Source organism: Sceloporus occidentalis, unplaced genomic scaffold (assembly GCF_023333645.1).
Source record: "Sceloporus occidentalis isolate IW3139 unplaced genomic scaffold, rSceOcc1.0.p SCAF_402, whole genome shotgun sequence".
NCBI lineage: Eukaryota > Metazoa > Chordata > Lepidosauria > Squamata > Phrynosomatidae > Sceloporus > Sceloporus occidentalis.
Window position 1 is genome coordinate 297,996 of NW_028317382.1, and position 14,505 is coordinate 312,500.

The 14,505-nt window shown below is 56.2% G+C and overlaps 31 non-coding genes across 31 annotated transcripts; all 31 read left to right on the plus strand.

The window, feature by feature from the left end:
* Positions 1-252: 252 nt before the first annotated feature.
* TRNAP-UGG (transfer RNA proline (anticodon UGG)) lies at positions 253-324 on the plus strand. Its single transcript has one exon. It is a non-coding gene; the product is annotated as a tRNA-Pro (tRNA).
* A 501-nt stretch (positions 325-825) lies between these two features.
* On the plus strand, positions 826-897 carry TRNAP-AGG (transfer RNA proline (anticodon AGG)). The gene has a single exon. It is a non-coding gene; the product is annotated as a tRNA-Pro (tRNA).
* A 120-nt stretch (positions 898-1,017) lies between these two features.
* Positions 1,018-1,089, plus strand: TRNAP-UGG (transfer RNA proline (anticodon UGG)). The gene has a single exon. It is a non-coding gene; the product is annotated as a tRNA-Pro (tRNA).
* Positions 1,090-1,306: 217 nt separating this feature from the next.
* TRNAP-UGG (transfer RNA proline (anticodon UGG)) lies at positions 1,307-1,378 on the plus strand. The gene has a single exon. It is a non-coding gene; the product is annotated as a tRNA-Pro (tRNA).
* A 409-nt stretch (positions 1,379-1,787) lies between these two features.
* On the plus strand, positions 1,788-1,859 carry TRNAP-UGG (transfer RNA proline (anticodon UGG)). Its single transcript has one exon. It is a non-coding gene; the product is annotated as a tRNA-Pro (tRNA).
* Positions 1,860-2,537: 678 nt separating this feature from the next.
* Positions 2,538-2,609, plus strand: TRNAP-CGG (transfer RNA proline (anticodon CGG)). Its single transcript has one exon. It is a non-coding gene; the product is annotated as a tRNA-Pro (tRNA).
* A 239-nt stretch (positions 2,610-2,848) lies between these two features.
* TRNAP-UGG (transfer RNA proline (anticodon UGG)) lies at positions 2,849-2,920 on the plus strand. The gene has a single exon. It is a non-coding gene; the product is annotated as a tRNA-Pro (tRNA).
* A 698-nt stretch (positions 2,921-3,618) lies between these two features.
* On the plus strand, positions 3,619-3,690 carry TRNAP-UGG (transfer RNA proline (anticodon UGG)). The gene has a single exon. It is a non-coding gene; the product is annotated as a tRNA-Pro (tRNA).
* Positions 3,691-4,191: 501 nt separating this feature from the next.
* Positions 4,192-4,263, plus strand: TRNAP-AGG (transfer RNA proline (anticodon AGG)). The gene has a single exon. It is a non-coding gene; the product is annotated as a tRNA-Pro (tRNA).
* Positions 4,264-4,383: 120 nt separating this feature from the next.
* On the plus strand, positions 4,384-4,455 carry TRNAP-UGG (transfer RNA proline (anticodon UGG)). The gene has a single exon. It is a non-coding gene; the product is annotated as a tRNA-Pro (tRNA).
* A 217-nt stretch (positions 4,456-4,672) lies between these two features.
* On the plus strand, positions 4,673-4,744 carry TRNAP-UGG (transfer RNA proline (anticodon UGG)). The gene has a single exon. It is a non-coding gene; the product is annotated as a tRNA-Pro (tRNA).
* Positions 4,745-5,442: 698 nt separating this feature from the next.
* On the plus strand, positions 5,443-5,514 carry TRNAP-UGG (transfer RNA proline (anticodon UGG)). The gene has a single exon. It is a non-coding gene; the product is annotated as a tRNA-Pro (tRNA).
* A 501-nt stretch (positions 5,515-6,015) lies between these two features.
* Positions 6,016-6,087, plus strand: TRNAP-AGG (transfer RNA proline (anticodon AGG)). Its single transcript has one exon. It is a non-coding gene; the product is annotated as a tRNA-Pro (tRNA).
* Positions 6,088-6,207: 120 nt separating this feature from the next.
* Positions 6,208-6,279, plus strand: TRNAP-UGG (transfer RNA proline (anticodon UGG)). Its single transcript has one exon. It is a non-coding gene; the product is annotated as a tRNA-Pro (tRNA).
* A 474-nt stretch (positions 6,280-6,753) lies between these two features.
* Positions 6,754-6,825, plus strand: TRNAP-UGG (transfer RNA proline (anticodon UGG)). The gene has a single exon. It is a non-coding gene; the product is annotated as a tRNA-Pro (tRNA).
* A 409-nt stretch (positions 6,826-7,234) lies between these two features.
* Positions 7,235-7,306, plus strand: TRNAP-UGG (transfer RNA proline (anticodon UGG)). The gene has a single exon. It is a non-coding gene; the product is annotated as a tRNA-Pro (tRNA).
* Positions 7,307-7,993: 687 nt separating this feature from the next.
* On the plus strand, positions 7,994-8,065 carry TRNAP-CGG (transfer RNA proline (anticodon CGG)). Its single transcript has one exon. It is a non-coding gene; the product is annotated as a tRNA-Pro (tRNA).
* Positions 8,066-8,309: 244 nt separating this feature from the next.
* On the plus strand, positions 8,310-8,381 carry TRNAP-AGG (transfer RNA proline (anticodon AGG)). Its single transcript has one exon. It is a non-coding gene; the product is annotated as a tRNA-Pro (tRNA).
* Positions 8,382-8,790: 409 nt separating this feature from the next.
* TRNAP-UGG (transfer RNA proline (anticodon UGG)) lies at positions 8,791-8,862 on the plus strand. Its single transcript has one exon. It is a non-coding gene; the product is annotated as a tRNA-Pro (tRNA).
* Positions 8,863-9,560: 698 nt separating this feature from the next.
* Positions 9,561-9,632, plus strand: TRNAP-UGG (transfer RNA proline (anticodon UGG)). The gene has a single exon. It is a non-coding gene; the product is annotated as a tRNA-Pro (tRNA).
* Positions 9,633-9,887: 255 nt separating this feature from the next.
* Positions 9,888-9,959, plus strand: TRNAP-AGG (transfer RNA proline (anticodon AGG)). The gene has a single exon. It is a non-coding gene; the product is annotated as a tRNA-Pro (tRNA).
* A 354-nt stretch (positions 9,960-10,313) lies between these two features.
* Positions 10,314-10,385, plus strand: TRNAP-CGG (transfer RNA proline (anticodon CGG)). The gene has a single exon. It is a non-coding gene; the product is annotated as a tRNA-Pro (tRNA).
* A 249-nt stretch (positions 10,386-10,634) lies between these two features.
* On the plus strand, positions 10,635-10,706 carry TRNAP-UGG (transfer RNA proline (anticodon UGG)). The gene has a single exon. It is a non-coding gene; the product is annotated as a tRNA-Pro (tRNA).
* A 501-nt stretch (positions 10,707-11,207) lies between these two features.
* Positions 11,208-11,279, plus strand: TRNAP-AGG (transfer RNA proline (anticodon AGG)). Its single transcript has one exon. It is a non-coding gene; the product is annotated as a tRNA-Pro (tRNA).
* Positions 11,280-11,688: 409 nt separating this feature from the next.
* TRNAP-UGG (transfer RNA proline (anticodon UGG)) lies at positions 11,689-11,760 on the plus strand. Its single transcript has one exon. It is a non-coding gene; the product is annotated as a tRNA-Pro (tRNA).
* Positions 11,761-12,234: 474 nt separating this feature from the next.
* On the plus strand, positions 12,235-12,306 carry TRNAP-UGG (transfer RNA proline (anticodon UGG)). The gene has a single exon. It is a non-coding gene; the product is annotated as a tRNA-Pro (tRNA).
* Positions 12,307-12,523: 217 nt separating this feature from the next.
* On the plus strand, positions 12,524-12,595 carry TRNAP-AGG (transfer RNA proline (anticodon AGG)). Its single transcript has one exon. It is a non-coding gene; the product is annotated as a tRNA-Pro (tRNA).
* Positions 12,596-12,715: 120 nt separating this feature from the next.
* On the plus strand, positions 12,716-12,787 carry TRNAP-UGG (transfer RNA proline (anticodon UGG)). The gene has a single exon. It is a non-coding gene; the product is annotated as a tRNA-Pro (tRNA).
* A 684-nt stretch (positions 12,788-13,471) lies between these two features.
* On the plus strand, positions 13,472-13,543 carry TRNAP-CGG (transfer RNA proline (anticodon CGG)). Its single transcript has one exon. It is a non-coding gene; the product is annotated as a tRNA-Pro (tRNA).
* Positions 13,544-13,787: 244 nt separating this feature from the next.
* TRNAP-AGG (transfer RNA proline (anticodon AGG)) lies at positions 13,788-13,859 on the plus strand. Its single transcript has one exon. It is a non-coding gene; the product is annotated as a tRNA-Pro (tRNA).
* A 409-nt stretch (positions 13,860-14,268) lies between these two features.
* Positions 14,269-14,340, plus strand: TRNAP-UGG (transfer RNA proline (anticodon UGG)). Its single transcript has one exon. It is a non-coding gene; the product is annotated as a tRNA-Pro (tRNA).
* Positions 14,341-14,505: the final 165 nt, after the last annotated feature.

Consider the following 14,505-nt stretch of genomic DNA (forward strand, 5'->3'; position numbering starts at 1 on the left):
GCGAGAGGTCCCGGGTTCAAATCCTGGACGAACCCGAGCGCTCAGCACATCCTCCTTTTAGGAGGACCCTTACCTTTCTGCTCCGCCTCAGAGAAAATGCCACTCGGGTGCCGTCGCTTTGCAATGGGAAGTTTCTCTCGACAGTGCTTGGCTGCAGAGAGCGAGAGGCTTTGTCGCTCGACGTCTTTTTAGCGTCCCTGCTAAACTTTCTCTTCTTCCAAGCGCCGGGCCCGGAGCGGCTGCCAGCTGTCTGGCTCGTTGGTCTAGGGGTATGATTCTCGCTTTGGGTGCGAGAGGTCCCGGGTTCAAATCCCGGACGAGCCCGAGCGCTCAGCACATCCTCCTTTTAGGAGGACCCTTACCTTTCTGCTCCGCCTCAGAGAAAATGCCACTCGGGTGCCGTCGCTTTGCAATGGGAAGTTTCTCTCGACAGTGCTTGGCTGCAGAGAGCGAGAGGCTTTGTCGCTCGACGTCTCTTTAGCGTCCCTGCTAAACTTTCTCTTCTTCCGAGCGCCGTGCCCGGAGCGGCTGCCAGCTGTCTGGCTCGTTGGTCTAGGGGTATGATTCTCGCTTAGGGTGCGAGAGGTCCCGGGTTCAAATTCCAGACGAGCCCAAGCTGAACAGCGCCGCCTGGCGCCGTGTTGTTGCCAATCCCGCTGTACTTCTTTACCGCTTCTTCTTTTATTGGCTTCAATAAAAGAAGAAGCGGTTGCCTTGGGACGGGAAGCTTGCAGACGCCGGCGTGCCGCTGGACGTCCGTTTTAGCTTCCCTGCTAAACTTTCAGCTCATTCGGGCTCACGCAGCGACCAGCTCTATATCTGTCTGGCTCGTTGGTCTAGGGGTATGATTCTCGCTTAGGGTGCGAGAGGTCCCGGGTTCAAATCCCGGATGAGCCCAAGCTTGACAGCGCTACACGTCGTCACGGCTCTTCTCTGTGCGCTTGACATCCGTTTTAGCTTCCCTGCTAAACTTCTCGTACATTCGGGCTCACGCCGCGGGCTTTTCACTAACTGTCTGGCTCGTTGGTCTAGGGGTATGATTCTCGCTTTGGGTGCGAGAGGTCCCGGGTTCAAATCCCGGACGAGCCCGAGCGCTCAGCACATCCTCCTTTTAGGAGGACCCTTACCTTTCTGCTCCGCCTCAGAGAAAATGCCACTCGGGTGCCGTCGCTTTGCAATGGGAAGTTTCTCTCGACAGTGCTTGGCTGCAGAGAGCGAGAGGCTTTGTCGCTCGACGTCTTTTTAGCGTCCCTGCTAAACTTTCTCTTCTTCCAAGCGCCGGGCCCGGAGCTGCTGCCAGCTGTCTGGCTCGTTGGTCTAGGGGTATGATTCTCGCTTTGGGTGCGAGAGGTCCCGGGTTCAAATCCCGGACGAGCCCGAGCGCTCAGCACATCCTCCTTTTAGGAGGACCCTTACCTTTCTGCTCCGCCTCAGAGAAAATGCCACTCGGGTGCCGTCGCTTTGCAATGGGAAGTTTCTCTCGACAGTGCTTGGCTGCAGAGAGCGAGAGGCTTTGTCGCTCGACGTCTCTTTAGCGTCCCTGCTAAACTTTCTCTTCTTCCGAGCGCCGGGCCCGGAGCAGCTGCCAGCTGTCTGGCTTGTTGGTCTAGGGGTATGATTCTCGCTTAGGGTGCGAGAGGTCCCGGGTTCAAATCCCGGACGAGCCCAAGCTTGACAGCGCTACACGTCGTCACGGCTCTTCTCTGTGCGCTTGACATCCGTTTTAGCTTCCCTGCTAAACTTCTCGTACATTCGGGCTCACGCCGCGGGCTTTTCGCTAACTGTCTGGCTCGTTGGTCTAGGGGTATGATTCTCGCTTTGGGTGCGAGAGGTCCCGGGTTCAAATCCCGGACGAGCCCGAGAGTCGCCCGTTGGGCTGAGCGGTTTGCGTAACGCGTGCAGCTTCTTCTAGGAGGAGGCCGCCAAAATACCTTTTCTGCTCCGTCTCGATGAAAATGCTGTCGCTTTGCAATGGGAAGTTTCCCCTGACAGTGGCTTTGTCGTCGTCGTCGTCGTCGCCGCCGCCAAGACTGCACTCGACGTCCCTTTAGCGCCTGTGCGAAAGTCTCACTTCATCTCAACTCTGGGCCCGGAGCCACTGCCAGCAGTCTGGCTCGTTGGTCTAGGGGTATGATTCTCGCTTAGGGTGCGAGAGGTCCCGGGTTCAAATCCCAGACGAGCCCACGCAGCAGCTTTCACGCTCGCGCCCTCTTTTACGTCCTTTCCTTGAGATGACGGAAATTCATCCTCCAGCAAACGGGGCGATTCGACTACCTCGGCTCCAATCTACACTGGAAAGGCACGGTTTGTGCTGACTCGAAGGATGCGTTTTGAAACGGGTAATGGTCATTTAATGCTAGACCCTGAAACCTGGCTTTTTACGTCTTCTTCTTTTATTTTTTTTGTATTATTATCATTTTTTTATTTATTTTATTTTTTTTTTTTATCGTTGCGCAGTTTCATCACCGAATGCTTGCGGTGACAATCCATCCTCGAGGAGTTCCACACGTCCGGCGGCAGGGGGCGTATAGGTTTCTGGCTCGTTGGTCTAGGGGTATGATTCTCGCTTCGGGTGCGAGAGGTCCCGGGTTCAAATCCCGGACGAGCCCAAGCTGAACAGCGCCGCGGCTCTTCTCTTCTCTGCGAGGCGTCTCTTTTAAGAAGTTGTTCCCAATCCCGCTGTACTTCTGTACCGCTTCTTCTTTTATTGGCTTCAATAAAAGAAGAAGCGGTTGCCTTGGGACGGGAAGCTTGCAGACGCCGGCGTGCCGCTGGACGTCCGTTTTAGCTTCCCTGCTAAACTTTCAGCTCATTCGGGCTCACGCAGCGACCGGCTCTATATCTGTCTGGCTCGTTGGTCTAGGGGTATGATTCTCGCTTTGGGTGCGAGAGGTCCCGGGTTCAAATCCCGGACGAGCCCGAGCGCTCAGCACATCCTCCTTTTAGGAGGACCCTTACCTTTCTGCTCCGCCTCAGAGAAAATGCCACTCGGGTGCCGTCGCTTTGCAATGGGAAGTTTCTCTCGACAGTGCTTGGCTGCAGAGAGCGAGAGGCTTTGTCGCTCGACGTCTCTTTAGCGTCCCTGCTAAACTTTCTCTTCTTCCGAGCGCCGGGCCCGGAGCGGCTGCCAGCTGTCTGTCTCGTTGGTCTAGGGGTATGATTCTCGCTTTGGGTGCGAGAGGTCCCGGGTTCAAATCCCGGACGAGCCCGAGCGCTCAGCACATCCTCCTTTTAGGAGGACCCTTACCTTTCTGCTCCGCCTCAGAGAAAATGCCACTCGGGTGCCGTCGCTTTGCAATGGGAAGTTTCTCTCGACAGTGCTTGGCTGCAGAGAGCGAGAGGCTTTGTCGCTCGACGTCTCTTTAGCGTCCCTGCTAAACTTTCTCTTCTTCCGAGCGCCGGGCCCGGAGCGGCTGCCAGCTGTCTGGCTTGTTGGTCTAGGGGTATGATTCTCGCTTAGGGTGTGAGAGGTCCCGGGTTCAAATCCCGGACGAGCCCAAGCTTGACAGCGCTACACGTCGTCACGGCTCTTCTCTGTGCGCTTGACATCCGTTTTAGCTTCCCTGCTAAACTTCTCGTACATTCGGGCTCACGCCGCGGGCTTTTCGCTAACTGTCTGGCTCGTTGGTCTAGGGGTATGATTCTCGCTTTGGGTGCGAGAGGTCCCGGGTTCAAATCCCGGACGAGCCCGAGCGCTCAGCACATCCTCCTTTTAGGAGGACCCTTACCTTTCTGCTCCGCCTCAGAGAAAATGCCACTCGGGTGCCGTCGCTTTGCAATGGGAAGTTTCTCTCGACAGTGCTTGGCTGCAGAGAGCGAGAGGCTTTGTCGCTCGACGTCTCTTTAGCGTCCCTGCTAAACTTTCTCTTCTTCCGAGCGCCGGGCCCGGAGCAGCTGCCAGCTGTCTGGCTCGTTGGTCTAGGGGTATGATTCTCGCTTAGGGTGCGAGAGGTCCCGGGTTCAAATTCCAGACGAGCCCAAGCTGAACAGCGCCGCCTGGCGCCGTGTTGTTGCCAATCCCGCTGTACTTCTTTACCGCTTCTTCTTTTATTGGCTTCAATAAAAGAAGAAGCGGTTGCCTTGGGACGGGAAGCTTGCAGACGCCGGCGTGCCGCTGGACGTCCGTTTTAGCTTCCCTGCTAAACTTTCAGCTCATTCGGGCTCACGCAGCGACCAGCTCTATATCTGTCTGGCTCGTTGGTCTAGGGGTATGATTCTCGCTTAGGGTGCGAGAGGTCCCGGGTTCAAATCCCGGATGAGCCCAAGCTTGACAGCGCTACACGTCGTCACGGCTCTTCTCTGTGCGCTTGACATCCGTTTTAGCTTCCCTGCTAAACTTCTCGTACATTCGGGCTCACGCCGCGGGCTTTTCACTAACTGTCTGGCTCGTTGGTCTAGGGGTATGATTCTCGCTTTGGGTGCGAGAGGTCCCGGGTTCAAATCCCGGACGAGCCCGAGCGCTCAGCACATCCTCCTTTTAGGAGGACCCTTACCTTTCTGCTCCGCCTCAGAGAAAATGCCACTCGGGTGCCGTCGCTTTGCAATGGGAAGTTTCTCTCGACAGTGCTTGGCTGCAGAGTGCGAGAGGCTTTGTCGCTCGACGTCTCTTTAGCGTCCCTGCTAAACTTTCTCTTCTTCCGAGCGCCGGGCCCGGAGCGGCTGCCAGCTGTCTGGCTCGTTGGTCTAGGGGTATGATTCTCGCTTTGGGTGCGAGAGGTCCCGGGTTCAAATCCCGGACGAGCCCGAGCGCTCAGCACATCCTCCTTTTAGGAGGACCCTTACCTTTCTGCTCCGCCTCAGAGAAAATGCCACTCGGGTGCCGTCGCTTTGCAATGGGAAGTTTCTCTCGACAGTGCTTGGCTGCAGAGAGCGAGAGGCTTTGTCGCTCGACGTCTCTTTAGCGTCCCTGCTAAACTTTCTCTTCTTCCGAGCGCCGGGCCCGGAGCGGCTGCCAGCTGTCTGGCTTGTTGGTCTAGGGGTATGATTCTCGCTTAGGGTGCGAGAGGTCCCGGGTTCAAATCCCGGACGAGCCCAAGCTTGACAGCGCTACACGTCGTCACGGCTCTTCTCTGTGCGCTTGACATCCGTTTTAGCTTCCCTGCTAAACTTCTCGTACATTCGGGCTCACGCCGCGGGCTTTTCGCTAACTGTCTGGCTCGTTGGTCTAGGGGTATGATTCTCGCTTTGGGTGCGAGAGGTCCCGGGTTCAAATCCTGGACGAGCCCGAGCGCTCAGCACATCCTCCTTTTAGGAGGACCCTTACCTTTCTGCTCCGCCTCAGAGAAAATGCAACTCGGGTGCCGTCGCTTTGCAATGGGAAGTTTCTCTCGACAGTGCTTGGCTGCAGAGAGCGAGAGGCTTTGTCGCTCGACGTCTTTTTAGCGTCCCTGCTAAACTTTCTCTTCTTCCAAGCGCCGGGCCCGGAGCGGCTGCCAGCTGTCTGGCTCGTTGGTCTAGGGGTATGATTCTCGCTTTGGGTGCGAGAGGTCCCGGGTTCAAATCCCGGACGAGCCCGAGCGCTCAGCACATCCTCCTTTTAGGAGGACCCTTACCTTTCTGCTCCGCCTCAGAGAAAATGCCACTCGGGTGCCGTCGCTTTGCAATGGGAAGTTTCTCTCGACAGTGCTTGGCTGCAGAGAGCGAGAGGCTTTGTCGCTCGACGTCTCTTTAGCGTCCCTGCTAAACTTTCTCTTCTTCCGAGCGCCGGGCCCGGAGCGGCTGCCAGCTGTCTGGCTCGTTGGTCTAGGGGTATGATTCTCGCTTAGGGTGCGAGAGGTCCCGGGTTCAAATTCCAGACGAGCCCAAGCTGAACAGCGCCGCCTGGCGCCGTGTTGTTGCCAATCCCGCTGTACTTCTTTACCGCTTCTTCTTTTATTGGCTTCAATAAAAGAAGAAGCGGTTGCCTTGGGACGGGAAGCTTGCAGACGCCGGCGTGCCGCTGGACGTCCGTTTTAGCTTCCCTGCTAAACTTTCAGCTCATTCGGGCTCACGCAGCGACCAGCTCTATATCTGTCTGGCTCGTTGGTCTAGGGGTATGATTCTCGCTTAGGGTGCGAGAGGTCCCGGGTTCAAATCCCGGATGAGCCCAAGCTTGACAGCGCTACACGTCGTCACGGCTCTTCTCTGTGCGCTTGACATCCGTTTTAGCTTCCCTGCTAAACTTCTCGTACATTCGGGCTCACGCCGCGGGCTTTTCACTAACTGTCTGGCTCGTTGGTCTAGGGGTATGATTCTCGCTTTGGGTGCGAGAGGTCCCGGGTTCAAATCCCGGACGAGCCCGAGCGCTCAGCACATCCTCCTTTTAGGAGGACCCTTACCTTTCTGCTCCGCCTCAGAGAAAATGCCACTCGGGTGCCGTCGCTTTGCAATGGGAAGTTTCTCTCGACAGTGCTTGGCTGCAGAGAGCGAGAGGCTTTGTCGCTCGACGTCTCTTTAGCGTCCCTGCTAAACTTTCTCTTCTTCCGAGCGCCGGGCCCGGAGCGGCTGCCAGCTGTCTGGCTTGTTGGTCTAGGGGTATGATTCTCGCTTAGGGTGCGAGAGGTCCCGGGTTCAAATCCCGGACGAGCCCGAGCGCTCAGCACATCCTCCTTTTAGGAGGACCCTTACCTTTCTGCTCCGCCTCAGAGAAAATGCCACTCTCGACAGTGCTTGGCTGCAGAGAGCGAGAGGCTTTGTCGCTCGACGTCTCTTTAGCGTCCCTGCTAAACTTTCTCTTCTTCCGAGCGCCGGGCCCGGAGCGGCTGCCAGCTGTCTGGCTCGTTGGTCTAGGGGTATGATTCTCGCTTTGGGTGCGAGAGGTCCCGGGTTCAAATCCCGGACGAGCCCGAGCGCTCAGCACATCCTCCTTTTAGGAGGACCCTTACCTTTCTGCTCCGCCTCAGAGAAAATGCCACTCGGGTGCCGTCGCTTTGCAATGGGAAGTTTCTCTCGACAGTGCTTGGCTGCAGAGAGCGAGAGGCTTTGTCGCTCGACGTCTCTTTAGCGTCCCTGCTAAACTTTCTCTTCTTCCGAGCGCCGGGCCCGGAGCGGCTGCCAGCTGTCTGGCTTGTTGGTCTAGGGGTATGATTCTCGCTTAGGGTGCGAGAGGTCCCGGGTTCAAATCCCGGACGAGCCCAAGCTTGACAGCGCTACACGTCGTCACGGCTCTTCTCTGTGCGCTTGACATCCGTTTTAGCTTCCCTGCTAAACTTCTCGTACATTCGGGCTCACGCCGCGGGCTTTTCGCTAACTGTCTGGCTCGTTGGTCTAGGGGTATGATTCTCGCTTTGGGTGCGAGAGGTCCCGGGTTCAAATCCCGGACGAGCCCGAGAGTCGCTCGTTGGGCTGAGCGGTTTGCGTAACGCGTGCAGCTTCTTCTAGGAGGAGGCCGCCAAAATACCTTTTCTGCTCCGTCTCGATGAAAATGCTGTCGCTTTGCAATGGGAAGTTTCCCCTGACAGTGGCTTTGTCGTCGTCGTCGTCGTCGTCGTCGTCGCCGCCGCCAAGACTGCACTCGACGTCCCTTTAGCGCCTGTGCGAAAGTCTCTCTTCATCTCAACTCTGGGCCCGGAGCCACTGCCAGCAGTCTGGCTCGTTGGTCTAGGGGTATGATTCTCGCTTAGGGTGCGAGAGGTCCCGGGTTCAAATCCCAGACGAGCCCACACAGCAGCTTTCACGCGCGCGCCCTCTTTTACGTCCTTTCCTTGAGATGACGGAAATTCATCCTCCAGCAAACAGGGCGATTCGACTACCTCGGCTCCAATCTACACTGGAAAGGCACGGTTTGTGCTGACTCGAAGGATGCGTTTTGAAACGGGTAATGGTCATTTAATGCTAGACCCTGAAACCTGGCTTTTTACGTCTTCTTCTTTTATTTTTTTTGTATTATTATCATTTTTTTATTTATTTATTTTATTTTTTTTATCGTTGCGCAGTTTCATCACCGAATGCTTGCGGTGACAATCCATCCTCGAGGAGTTCCACACGTCCGGCGGCAGGGGGCATATAGGTTTCTGGCTCGTTGGTCTAGGGGTATGATTCTCGCTTCGGGTGCGAGAGGTCCCGGGTTCAAATCCCGGACGAGCCCAAGCTGAACAGCGCCGCCTGGCGCCGTGGCTCTTCTCTGCGAGGCGTCTCTTTTAAGAAGTTGTTGCCAATCCCGCTGTACTTCTGTACCGCTTCTTCTTTTATTGGCTTCAATAAAAGAAGAAGCGGTTGCCTTGGGACGGGAAGCTTGCAGACGCCGGCGTGCCGCTGGACGTCCGTTTTAGCTTCCCTGCTAAACTTTCAGCTCATTCGGGCTCACGCAGCGACCGGCTCTATATCTGTCTGGCTCGTTGGTCTAGGGGTATGATTCTCGCTTAGGGTGCGAGAGGTCCCGGGTTCAAATCCCGGATGAGCCCAAGCTTGACAGCGCTACACGTCGTCACGGCTCTTCTCTGTGCGCTTGACATCCGTTTTAGCTTCCCTGCTAAACTTCTCGTACATTCGGGCTCACGCCGCGGGCTTTTCACTAACTGTCTGGCTCGTTGGTCTAGGGGTATGATTCTCGCTTTGGGTGCGAGAGGTCCCGGGTTCAAATCCTGGACGAGCCCGAGCGCTCAGCACATCCTCCTTTTAGGAGGACCCTTACCTTTCTGCTCCGCCTCAGAGAAAATGCCACTCGGGTGCCGTCGCTTTGCAATGGGAAGTTTCTCTCGACAGTGCTTGGCTGCAGAGAGCGAGAGGCTTTGTCGCTCGACGTCTTTTTAGCGTCCCTGCTAAACTTTCTCTTCTTCCAAGCGCCGGGCCCGGAGCGGCTGCCAGCTGTCTGGCTCGTTGGTCTAGGGGTATGATTCTCGCTTTGGGTGCGAGAGGTCCCGGGTTCAAATCCCGGACGAGCCCGAGCGCTCAGCACATCCTCCATTTAGGAGGACCCTTACCTTTCTGCTCCGCCTCAGAGAAAATGCCACTCGGGTGCCGTCGCTTTGCAATGGGAAGTTTCTCTCGACAGTGCTTGGCTGCAGAGAGCGAGAGGCTTTGTCGCTCGACGTCTCTTTAGCGTCCCTGCTAAACTTTCTCTTCTTCCGAGCGCCGGGCCCGGAGCAGCTGCCAGCTGTCTGGCTTGTTGGTCTAGGGGTATGATTCTCGCTTTGGGTGCGAGAGGTCCCGGGTTCAAATCCCGGACGAGCCCGAGCGCTCAGCACATCCTCCTTTTAGGAGGACCCTTACCTTTCTGCTCCGCCTCAGAGAAAATGCCACTCGGGTGCCGTCGCTTTGCAATGGGAAGTTTCTCTCGACAGTGCTTGGCTGCAGAGAGCGAGAGGCTTTGTCGCTCGACGTCTCTTTAGCGTCCCTGCTAAACTTTCTCTTCTTCCGAGCGCCGGGCCCGGAGCAGCTGCCAGCTGTCTGGCTTGTTGGTCTAGGGGTATGATTCTCGCTTAGGGTGCGAGAGGTCCCGGGTTCAAATCCCGGACGAGCCCAAGCTTGACAGCGCTACACGTCATCACGGCTCTTCTCTGTGCGCTTGACATCCGTTTTAGCTTCCCTGCTAAACTTCTCGTACATTCGGGCTCACGCCGCGGGCTTTTCGCTAACTGTCTGGCTCGTTGGTCTAGGGGTATGATTCTCGCTTTGGGTGCGAGAGGTCCCGGGTTCAAATCCCGGACGAGCCCGAGAGTCGCCCGTTGGGCTGAGCGGTTTGCGTAACGCGTGCAGCTTCTTCTAGGAGGAGGCCGCCAAAATACCTTTTCTGCTCCGTCTCGATGAAAATGCTGTCGCTTTGCAATGGGAAGTTTCCCCTGACAGTGGCTTTGTCGTCGTCGTCGTTGTCGTCGCCGCCGCCAAGACTGCACTCGACGTCCCTTTAGCGCCTGTGCGAAAGTCTCTCTTCATCTCAACTCTGGGCCCGGAGCCACTGCCAGCAGTCTGGCTCGTTGGTCTAGGGGTATGATTCTCGCTTAGGGTGCGAGAGGTCCCGGGTTCAAATCCCGGACGAGCCCACGCAGCAGCTTTCACGCGCGCGCCCTCTTTTACGTCCTTTCCTTGAGATGACGGAAATTCATCCTCCAGCAAACGGGGCGATTCGACTACCTCGGCTCCAATCTACACTGGAAAGGCACGGTTTGTGCTGACTCGAAGGATGCGTTTTGAAACGGGTAATGGTCATTTAATGCTAGACCCTGAAACCTGGCTTTTTACGTCTTCTTCTTTTATTTTTTTTGTATTATTATCATTTTTTTATTTATTTATTTTATTTTTTTTATCGTTGCGCAGTTTCATCACCGAATGCTTGCGGTGACAATCCATCCTCGAGGAGTTCCACACGTCCGGCGGCAGGGGGCGTATAGGTTTCTGGCTCGTTGGTCTAGGGGTATGATTCTCGCTTCGGGTGCGAGAGGTCCCGGGTTCAAATCCCGGACGAGCCCAAGCTGAACAGCGCCGCCTGGTGCCGTGGCTCTTCTCTTCTCTGCGAGGCGTCTCTTTTAAGAAGTTGTTCCCAATCCCGCTGTACTTCTGTACCGCTTCTTCTTTTATTGGCTTCAATAAAAGAAGAAGCGGTTGCCTTGGGACGGGAAGCTTGCAGACGCCGGCGTGCCGCTGGACGTCCGTTTTAGCTTCCCTGCTAAACTTTCAGCTCATTCGGGCTCACGCAGCGACCGGCTCTATATCTGTCTGGCTCGTTGGTCTAGGGGTATGATTCTCGCTTTGGGTGCGAGAGGTCCCGGGTTCAAATCCCGGACGAGCCCGAGCACTCAGCACATCCTCCTTTTAGGAGGACCCTTACCTTTCTGCTCCGCCTCAGAGAAAATGCCACTCGGGTGCCGTCGCTTTGCAATGGGAAGTTTCTCTCGACAGTGCTTGGCTGCAGAGAGTGAGAGGCTTTGTCGCTCGACGTCTCTTTAGCGTCCCTGCTAAACTTTCTCTTCTTCCGAGCGCCGGGCCCGGAGCGGCTGCCAGCTGTCTGGCTCGTTGGTCTAGGGGTATGATTCTCGCTTAGGGTGCGAGAGGTCCCGGGTTCAAATTCCAGACGAGCCCAAGCTGAACAGCGCCGCCTGGCGCCGTGTTGTTGCCAATCCCGCTGTACTTCTTTACCGCTTCTTCTTTTATTGGCTTCAATAAAAGAAGAAGCGGTTGCCTTGGGACGGGAAGCTTGCAGACGCCGGCGTGCCGCTGGACGTCCGTTTTAGCTTCCCTGCTAAACTTTCAGCTCATTCGGGCTCACGCAGCGACCAGCTCTATATCTGTCTGGCTCGTTGGTCTAGGGGTATGATTCTCGCTTAGGGTGCGAGAGGTCCCGGGTTCAAATCCCGGATGAGCCCAAGCTTGACAGCGCTACACGTCGTCACGGCTCTTCTCTGTGCGCTTGACATCCGTTTTAGCTTCCCTGCTAAACTTCTCGTACATTCGGGCTCACGCCGCGGGCTTTTCACTAACTGTCTGGCTCTTTGGTCTAGGGGTATGATTCTCGCTTTGGGTGCGAGAGGTCCCGGGTTCAAATCCCGGACGAGCCCGAGCGCTCAGCACATCCTCCTTTTAGGAGGACCCTTACCTTTCTGCTCCGCCTCAGAGAAAATGCCACTCGGGTGCCGTCGCTTTGCAATGGGAAGTTTCTCTCGACAGTGCTTGGCTGCAGAGAGCGAGAGGCTTTGTCGCTCGACGTCTCTTTAGCGTCCCTGCTAAACTTTCTCTTCTTCCGAGCGCCGGGCCCGGAGCGGCTGCCAGCTGTCTGGCTCGTTGGTCTAGGGGTATGATTCTCGCTTTGGGTGCGAGAGGTCCCGGGTTCAAATCCCGGACGAGCCCGAGCGCTCAGCACATCCTCCTTTTAGGAGGACCCTTACCTTTCTGCTCCGCCTCAGAGAAAATGCCACTCGGGTGCCGTCGCTTTGCAATGGGAAGTTTCTCTCGACAGTGCTTGGCTGCAGAGAGCGAGAGGCTTTGTCGCTCGACGTCTCTTTAGCGTCCCTGCTAAACTTTCTCTTCTTCCGAGCGCCGGGCCCGGAGCGGCTGCCAGCTGTCTGGCTTGTTGGTCTAGGGGTATGATTCTCGCTTAGGGTGCGAGAGGTCCCGGGTTCAAATCCCGGACGAGCCCGAGCGCTCAGCACATCCTCCTTTTAGGAGGACCCTTACCTTTCTGCTCCGCCTCAGAGAAAATGCCACTCTCGACAGTGCTTGGCTGCAGAGAGCGAGAGGCTTTGTCGCTCGACGTCTCTTTAGCGTCCCTGCTAAACTTTCTCTTCTTCCGAGCGCCGGGCCCGGAGCGGCTGCCAGCTGTCTGGCTCGTTGGTCTAGGGGTATGATTCTCGCTTTGGGTGCGAGAGGTCCCGGGTTCAAATCCCGGACGAGCCCGAGCGCTCAGCACATCCTCCTTTTAGGAGGACCCTTACCTTTCTGCTCCGCCTCAGAGAAAATGCCACTCGGGTGCCGTCGCTTTGCAATGGGAAGTTTCTCTCGACAGTGCTTGGCTGCAGAGAGCGAGAGGCTTTGTCGCTCGACGTCTCTTTAGCGTCCCTGCTAAACTTTCTCTTCTTCCGAGCGCCGGGCCCGGAGCGGCTGCCAGCTGTCTGGCTTGTTGGTCTAGGGGTATGATTCTCGCTTAGGGTGCGAGAGGTCCCGGGTTCAAATCCCGGACGAGCCCAAGCTTGACAGCGCTACACGTCGTCACGGCTCTTCTCTGTGCGCTTGACATCCGTTTTAGCTTCCCTGCTAAACTTCTCGTACATTCGGGCTCACGCCGCGGGCTTTTCGCTAACTGTCTGGCTCGTTGGTCTAGGGGTATGATTCTCGCTTTGGGTGCGAGAGGTCCCGGGTTCAAATCCCGGACGAGCCCGAGAGTCGCTCGTTGGGCTGAGCAGTTTGCGTAACGCGTGCAGCTTCTTCTAGGAGGAGGCCGCCAAAATACCTTTTCTGCTCCGTCTCGATGAAAATGCTGTCGCTTTGCAATGGGAAGTTTCCCCTGACAGTGGCTTTGTCGTCGTCGTCGTCGTCGTCGTCGCCGCCGCCAAGACTGCACTCGACGTCCCTTTAGCGCCTGTGCGAAAGTCTCTCTTCATCTCAACTCTGGGCCCGGAGCCACTGCCAGCAGTCTGGCTCGTTGGTCTAGGGGTATGATTCTCGCTTAGGGTGCGAGAGGTCCCGGGTTCAAATCCCAGACGAGCCCACACAGCAGCTTTCACGCGCGCGCCCTCTTTTACGTCCTTTCCTTGAGATGACGGAAATTCATCCTCCAGCAAACGGGGCGATTCGACTACCTCGGCTCCAATCTACACTGGAAAGGCACGGTTTGTGCTGACTCGAAGGATGCGTTTTGAAACGGGTAATGGTCATTTAATGCTAGACCCTGAAACCTGGCTTTTTACGTCTTCTTCTTTTATTTTTTTTGTATTATTATCATTTTTTTATTTATTTATTTTATTTTTTTTATCGTTGCGCAGTTTCATCACCGAATGCTTGCGGTGACAATCCATCCTCGAGGAGTTCCACACGTCCGGCGGCAGGGGGCATATAGGTTTCTGGCTCGTTGGTCTAGGGGTATGATTCTCGCTTCGGGTGCGAGAGGTCCCGGGTTCAAATCCCGGACGAGCCCAAGCTGAACAGCGCCGCCTGGCGCCGTGGCTCTTCTCTGCGAGGCGTCTCTTTTAAGAAGTTGTTGCCAATCCCGCTGTACTTCTGTACCGCTTCTTCTTTTATTGGCTTCAATAAAAGAAGAAGCGGTTGCCTTGGGACGGGAAGCTTGCAGACGCCGGCGTGCCGCTGGACGTCCGTTTTAGCTTCCCTGCTAAACTTTCAGCTCATTCGGGCTCACGCAGCGACCGGCTCTATAGCTGTCTGGCTCGTTGGTCTAGGGGTATGATTCTCGCTTAGGGTGCGAGAGGTCCCGGGTTCAAATCCCGGATGAGCCCAAGCTTGACAGCGCTACACGTCGTCACGGCTCTTCTCTGTGCGCTTGACATCCGTTTTAGCTTCCCTGCTAAACTTCTCGTACATTCGGGCTCACGCCGCGGGCTTTTCACTAACTGTCTGGCTCGTTGGTCTAGGGGTATGATTCTCGCTTTGGGTGCGAGAGGTCCCGGGTTCAAATCCTGGACGAGCCCGAGCGCTCAGCACATCCTCCTTTTAGGAGGACCCTTACCTTTCTGCTCCGCCTCAGAGAAAATGCCACTCGGGTGCCGTCGCTTTGCAATGGGAAGTTTCTCTCGACAGTGCTTGGCTGCAGAGAGCGAGAGGCTTTGTCGCTCGACGTCTTTTTAGCGTCCCTGCTAAACTTTCTCTTCTTCCAAGCGCCGGGCCCGGAGCGGCTGCCAGCTGTCTGGCTCGTTGGTCTAGGGGTATGATTCTCGCTTTGGGTGCGAGAGGTCCCGGGTTCAAATCCCGGACGAGCCCGAGCGCTCAGCACATCCTCCATTTAGGAGGACCCTTACCTTTCTGCTCCGCCTCAGAGAAAATGCCACTCGGGTGCCGTCGCTTTGCAATGGGAAGTTTCTCTCGACAGTGCTTGGCTGCAGAGAGCGAGAGGCTTTGTCGCTCGACGTCTCTTTAGCGTCCCTG